Below are 7,576 nucleotides of genomic sequence, written 5' to 3'. Positions count from 1 at the left end.
TCATGTGGGACTTTAGGATTGCAGAAGCCAGCGCAACGCTTATTTCTACCTACTTCACACAGCTGTTAATCTAATCGGGTGCTTTCGGCATGGAGAATCAGAAACCTTGCGCCATCTCGGAACTGACAACACTGTAAGCGATTTATATAAATGCATGCTTTCAATTAGTACTAATTTAGAGCCCATATTTCCTCTTTAAGAAAGAATGTAATGCTCCAGCATGGGAGGAAGTTGTGAGCCAATCACTCTCCTAAATGCGTTTGGATTTTTTCTCCGGGTGGGAGACTTCAGCTATTTAGTTGTTTGGATGTCAGTCAATTACACTTAGGAAGCTCTGGTTAAATATATTTATGAAGATTTTCACATCATTAAGGCATGAAATTCAATCAGCAAGCATGAGCAGAGTAGGAGCTGCACTTATGGTAATTGGGATTTTGCCGACGTTGGTATTCCGTCACCTCCTGGCACAGAGAAGGTGATTTTCCCTCCTTCTTCCTATAATTGCTTTCACTGGCATGGATTTTGCTGCTGGAAAATGAATTGTCCATTGGGCTGCGACCTTTTCTTTTTACTGAACTTGCTCCTAGGCCATTCAATGCAGCCTAACATTCAGACTGCCTACACACTGACCTGTCAGCATCTCAAAAATGTCGTTTTCCTCGACCCAGAATTGTTCATCTTTTTCTTCAGCATGCTGCTTTCAATCTAGATTGATTCTGGATCCTGCTGGCCCCTCCAGCTTTCTTAAACAGGGAAGCAAAAGAGCTAATTTATTGCATTTATATCCTACCTTCTTCTAAAAGGAATACATGGATCATCATCCCCCCCCCTCCCGTTAATCGCTACGACGACCCTGTGAGGTAGGTGAAGAGGCTGCAACTGCCTCAAGGTCACCCAGTGAGCTTCACGACTGAGTGTGGATTTGAATCCTGATCTCCCAGGTCCTAGTCCTACACTCTAACCTCAGGCAAGCTAAGGCCCAGGGGCCGCATCCGGCCCAATCGCCTTCTAAATCCAGCCTGTGGATGGTCTGGGAATCACTGTGTTTTTACATGAGTAGAATGTGTCCTTTTATTTAAAATGCATCTCTGGGTTATTTGTGGGGCATAGGAATTCGTTCATACATTTTTTTCAAAATATAGTCCGGGCCCCCACAAGGTATGAGGAACAGTGGACCGGCCCCCTGCTGAAAAAGTTTCCTGACCCCTGATGTTGAGTAAAGTCAAGCCTTTTTAGATAGCTTTGAAACAGAATTTGATCTGGAAGTAATATTCAAATAATAATAATAAAATAATCATCATCAACTAGGTAACTGGAGAACTGCACTCAGAAATTTGCCCAGTTGTATCTAATCAGCATATGAAACCACCTTCACCCATATTCCGTTTGTTTATTCACAATTCAATAGTCTTTCCTTTCATAACAGCTGCACTGTTTTACCAGCATTTTGTGGCCGAACCTTTCGCCGCAACCACAATTAGGGTGTTTGCAAACATTCTGTGGCATCCCTGCTTCTGCCCAATCATGGACAACCCTGCCAGGGGAGGGTGGGGGTTGTGCAGGAACGGGGGCGCCTTCACCTGCAACAGTGATGGCAATTGTGATTAATGAGAGTGCTTCTTGTACATTCAATCCTTGCTGGGAGTTTTGCATGCTCCTTCCACCAGATAGTGCTGTTTCTCCGCACAGCCCACTTAGAATGTGCAGGCCATGCAAAGGTCAGGGGCTGGCTCAAGGTAACACACAGCCTGCAGCTGTCAAGCCACTCTCATTTCTCTTTGCTGTTTCACAGGCAGAGAAGAGTGAAAAGCAGCAGCCCGTGAAAAGCCAATCCCTAGGTCTGCAAGCAGTGGAGGCAGTGAGAGATTTTACTTTCTTGGGCTCCATGATCACTGCAGATGGTGACAGCAGCCACGAAATTAAAAGATGCCTGCTTCTTGGGAGAAAAGCAATGACAAACCTAGACAGCATCTTAAGAAGCAGAGACATCACCTTGCCAATAAAGGTCCGTATAGTTAAAGCTATGGTTTTCCCAGTAGTGATGTATGGAAGTGAGAGCTGGACCATAAAGAAGGCTGATTGCCGAAGAATGGATGCTTTTGAATTATGGTGCTGGAGGAGACTCTGGAGAATCCCACGGACTGCAAGAAGATCAAACCTATCCATTCTGAGGGAAATCAGCCCTGAGTGCTCACTGGAAGGACAGATCGTGAAGCTGAGGCTCCAATACTTTGGCCACCTCATGAGAAGAGAAGACTCCCTGGAAAAGACCCTGATGTTGGGAAAGATGGTGGGCACAAGGAGAAGGGGACGACAGAGGACAAGATGGTTGGACAGTGTTCTCGAAGCTACCAGCATGAGTTTGACCAAACTGTGGGAGGCAGAGAAAGACAGGAGTGCCTGGCGTGCTCTAGTCCATGGGGTCACAAAAAGTCGGACACAACTAAACGACTAAACAACAGGTCTACAAGCAGTCCACAAAGCAAAATGAAGCAATAACTTCCCATGGCTATGTGCATTATTGCAAATTTTATATTGTGATGGTTTAACTGGGGATTTCCCAAACTTGGGTCTCCAGCTGTTTTTGGACTACGGTTCCCATCATCCCTGACAGCTGGATAACGATGATAGGATTTGTAGTCTAACAACAGCTACAGACACAATTTTGGGAAACTGTATTAAACAGTGGATGAAGAGCCTGTGGACCTTCATATGTTGTTAGACTCCAGCTCCAACCTAGGGTTGCCATACGATCATAATTTCCCAGACATAGCCAGAATACTGTAGTCGGAAGCAGAGTACGAACGAAAATTGCAAAAATATCCTGGAAAATCCTTAAATCATCCCACTGCTGGCTGGGGCTCATGGAAGTTGGATTCCAACAGCTTCCTGAGAGGCACAGGTTGAAATAACATTTTATTTTATTTTATTTTATTTAAATGTATTAATTTTTCAGTTTAAAGTTTTACAGTCAATGATTAACATAAAAACAGGATTCCAAGGAATCTCCTGAACTTCCCTCCTCCGCTATGTGAGTCCTTTTGTTCACCATTTCCTCCTGCACCTTTAATAATAATCCAAATCTTTTACATCTCCATGATATCCAAAATTCAACATTAAACTTCAAGTGTCATTCCAATCCTACTAATGATTTCAGCTGTTTACAATGGTTTTTAATGTAAATTATAAATTTCCCCCATTCCTTATTCAAATTTTGGTCTTCCTGATTTCTGATTCTTCTGGTCATTTTTGCCGTTTCGGCATAATCCATCAACTTAATCTGCCATTCTTCTGTGTTCGGGATTTTGTCTTCTTTTCACCTCTGGGCCATTACCATCCGAGCAGCTGCGGTCGTGTACATAAATAGCCCTTCCTGCTCCATTGGGATTTTGGCACCTATGAAATAACATTTTCAAATCGCTGCATTAAGGCAAGAAACACACACACACACACACACACAAATTGTTAGAGGTGATTTGGGGTCTTTCCTGCCTCCCCACCCCCAAACCCAGTAGTAAATGAACATGTGAGGTCATCTCACACTGAAGCAGCTCCTTGTCTGGCCCCAGATTGTCTGTCTGCCTTGAATGACAGCAGTTCTTTAGGGTTTCCTACAGAGAGATTTTCCCAGCCCTGTTACTTGGGGTGCTTTTAACCAGAGACTGGATGCGGAAGCTTCTGCAGGCCAAGCACTGAGCCGCAGCCCCTGGACTTGACAGCAAAGTTCTAATAGTCTTGATCCAGTGCCATTAGAATCAGAGAATCATAGAGTTGAAAGGGACTCCCCAAACCCCTGCAGTGCAGGAATTCATGCAGGAATTAAGAACTGGCTGACAGGCAAAAGTTAACCACATAAAGCTTTTCCCATGTCTTTGTCTCTACTCCCTTCCCCAAAAAGCTTTGCTTATTTCATATCTGCACAGGGACAGGGATTATCTAAAATCTGCAGCAGCCTAACTCCCCGCTCCCTGCTGATTTTTATTGGTGCTATTGGATGGGTATGTAGATCAGGCCTGCCTCATTTGTGACTCCCCAAGTGGAACTCCACTAGCCATGTGTTATGAGCCACTGGGTGGCAACATCGGGTGAGTAAACTTCTACCTCTATCTTTGCGGTCATGAACATTCCACCGGGGTCACTTGCAAAAGTGAGCACCCCATCTCGGATGCTGACAAGAATAAAGGTAAAAAGGTAAAGGACCCCTGGACGGTTAAGCCCAGTCAAAGACAACTATGGGGTGCAGCGCTCATCTCGCTTTCAGGCCGAGGGAGCCTGTGTTTGTCCACAGACAGCTTTCCGGGTCATGTGGCCAGCAGGACTACACTGCTTCTGGTGCAACAGGACACTGTGACAGAAACCAGAGTGCACAGAAACTCTGTTTACCTTCCTGTTGCAGTGGTACCTATTTATCTACTTGCACTGGTGTGCTTTCAAACTGCTAGGTTGGCGGGAGCTGGGGCTGAGCAATGGGAGCTCACTCCGTCACAGGGATTCAAACCGCCAACCTTCTGATCGGCAATCCCAGAAGACTTAATTTAAACCACAGCGCCACCTGTGTCCAATGCAGCTTACAAGAATAATGAAAGGTGAGCAGGTGTGTTCTTGGACTAATAATCCTAGTCCTTGGTGAGAAAAACGATGCTCTTTTGGGGATCCAGGGAACATTATCCTTGACCATTGCAGTTCAGCAAAAGTTACACCTGATGTAGAATCTCCCAGGTTAGTATCTCTCAGTATCTCTAGTTAGAAAGGAGCTAGAAAACAGCTAGAGACCCTAGAATCACTGCCCGTCAAAGTAGATAACTCTGTGCGAAAATAGCTGCATGTGCTAAAAGAGCTTGGAGCAACATTTTAGTCTCACATCCGCCCATGATCTCAGCAGCTATTAGCCAATGCCAGCTGAAATGGGTCTTCCAAAGGCAAAGACTCCATTTGATCAGATGCCGGGGGTGTAACACAGAGGAAGGCGATCTCCATTATGTTAAAAGGCATCTGGCTGACTGCTCTTGGAGTACAGCGCTGAACTAGACAGATGTGGAGTCTGGCCTGCAAAGTGAATTATGACAGTCTCATCCACGCGTGCTCTGCATTTGTAAGGTTATCAACAATATACAACTGGTGATAATCAGAAGCGCTGATTTGCCATTGCATGAGCAAACAACTGAGAATGACTCTGTTGCCATGGGTGACATAAAGCTCTCCCAACTGCTGACAACTAATCCAAATCAATTAATCATATGAGCTTTTAAATCAATTAAATAAATTAAAACAGGTGGGTGAATGCAACTGCTCAGTGTTCCTACAACCAACCAACCAACTGTACTGTGTTTCAGGATATTCCATTCCATTTTACCTCCCTGTTTTTTTCCTATTTGACCACCCCCTCTGTTAAGTTGTGGGTGAACATATCAGACGACACAGCGATTCTTCAAACAGCTCTTGTTTATTCACAGGCCAGAACCGAACCGAACTGAAGGGTTCAGCCAGTCTGCTTACATAGAGCTCCACTAGAACGCAACAGTAACCATTTTCTGTAACTATCCATTCACTGAATGTCACTTTCAATCCCTTATTTGCATATGTGGACCTGAGTGAAAACTATCTACAGTATCCCCCTGCTGGCCCAGGGTGAGAACTTCAGTACATAACACCCTCAACCAATCATTTTGTGACCACTGAGCATGTTGCCATGATTATTATATTATTATGCTGTGTATTGTGCTGCATAAATTCTGTTCTTAATGTTGTAAATTGCCCCGAGATCTTTGGATACAGGCAGTATATAAATTGAATAAATAAACATTAATTATAATTCTGCAAGTTAACAGAATTGGCTGCATTTCATCAGTATTGCATCCCTGGTCAAATATGGTGCTCAGGAGGCCAAAGGAACTCATTGGTGGAAGAATCATGCAACTTCCATCCTGTTCTGTTGTAGTGTTGATCTACATTGTCCCATCTTCCCCTTGGATCCAGCTGGGAAGGCCGTTTCCCTTTGGCATTCCCTTCATTTCCCAGACCCTTGAGGGGGGTGCCGAGCGGGGCAAGGATGTTATTTCTATGAAGGCAAAGATCTGCACCCTTTGCTGGTGTAGGAAGTTAAGCCTGTGCAGATGATCCAGGCCAAATGGAGCACATGCTGAAATCTCAAGACATTACCTCACTGTCCGTGGTGGTGGTGGCGAAGGCAGGGGTTAAGTGAAGCCAACCACAGCTCATCAAAGCAATTACTGGGAGCCAGGAGGAATCCAGCTCTGCCTTCTTCCAAATTTACATTTGTCAACAATTTCTCACAGTTTGGACCGTGCAAAGAAGATTCCAGTGGGATCCTGATTTTAAGATAAATGAAAAGAGGCAAGGGAATAGCCAAACAGCTGGACGGAAAATCCTAAGCAAGCGTAATATTCACACCAGGCTTTTGCATCTACTGGTGTGCTAATGTCATTTCTTGGCACCGGTGGCTGTGCATAGGCTTGTTCTTTAACCACATAAACAGCGCAAGGGCTATTCATTCATAAGCAGCAGGTGGGACCCACAGCAATATGTGGTAATGTGGAGTTGCTCTTTGTTCAGAATTCCACCCATTCCCTTTTCCAATCCTCCCTGTTTTTTCTTACCCCCAGCCTCAGGAAGCAAGCAACACGCCTGGGCCTCTGAGTCTTCATTGGCCTGGATTTGTGGTTCCTCTTCAGATTATTTTCCCATTAAAAACTTTGTGCACTTTTGCAGACCTTGGCATTCCGGAGACTAAGGGTGGGTTTTTATTCTCTGTTTCTCATGTTCCCATCTTAAATTCAGCTCTCCACATTCTGCAGCAATTTGCAATGTGTGTGTGCTTTTAGAAAATCCTCGTTCAGTTTTTGTTGGTAATTCATGAAAATTCGTCAGCATTTTCTCCCAATAAACATGTTTTCCTATGCCTTTTAAACTACACAGTTGAACTATTGAGCTCTCAATCTCGGTTATACTGAATAGCAATTTGCAAAACACTAGATATATAGAGAGTTCCTTATGAGTCTACATATATGCTTTGTGTTGATGTTATTTTGATTCGCAATACGAATTGCATTGGGACATTCAGTGTACATTATATGTTTATTATATACAGAGTTGTGTTTGATCAGATTCTCTGTATGCCTTCCTTGTTGGATTTTAAACTAAAGTACACATTGTTTGCAAGTGATTCCTCCTAATATTATTATTAATAATATATGATTGCTTCTAATACTATGATAATATTTATGCATTCTTTCCCCTAATATATGCATTTTGTATACAAATTTAATAAATAATCAATTTCTTCCTTTGGACATACTAGTTTTGGCTTAGAAGATTCCAAAAATCTGGCCATTCTGCTTGGCATTACGCTCCTTGGATGTAATATTCCCAAAGAAGCTATAAAACCTATGTTGCTGTTGTTTTTCTTAAAGGGTGGTTGGGTGCGTAGCCTCCATAACAGTGTGTTTTGCTAACCAGTTATCTCTGTGTATCTGGATATAAATAAATACGCGGCAGAATATGATGGCAGCTAGTACCTTGGCTTAAAATCCAGTCGGGAAAAACAGGGCAGCTTAAA

Source organism: Podarcis cretensis (assembly GCF_951804945.1).
Source record: "Podarcis cretensis genome assembly, chromosome: 3".
NCBI lineage: Eukaryota > Metazoa > Chordata > Lepidosauria > Squamata > Lacertidae > Podarcis > Podarcis cretensis.
The sequence above is the reverse complement of the archived record's forward strand: the minus strand, read 5'-3'. Positions refer to the sequence as shown.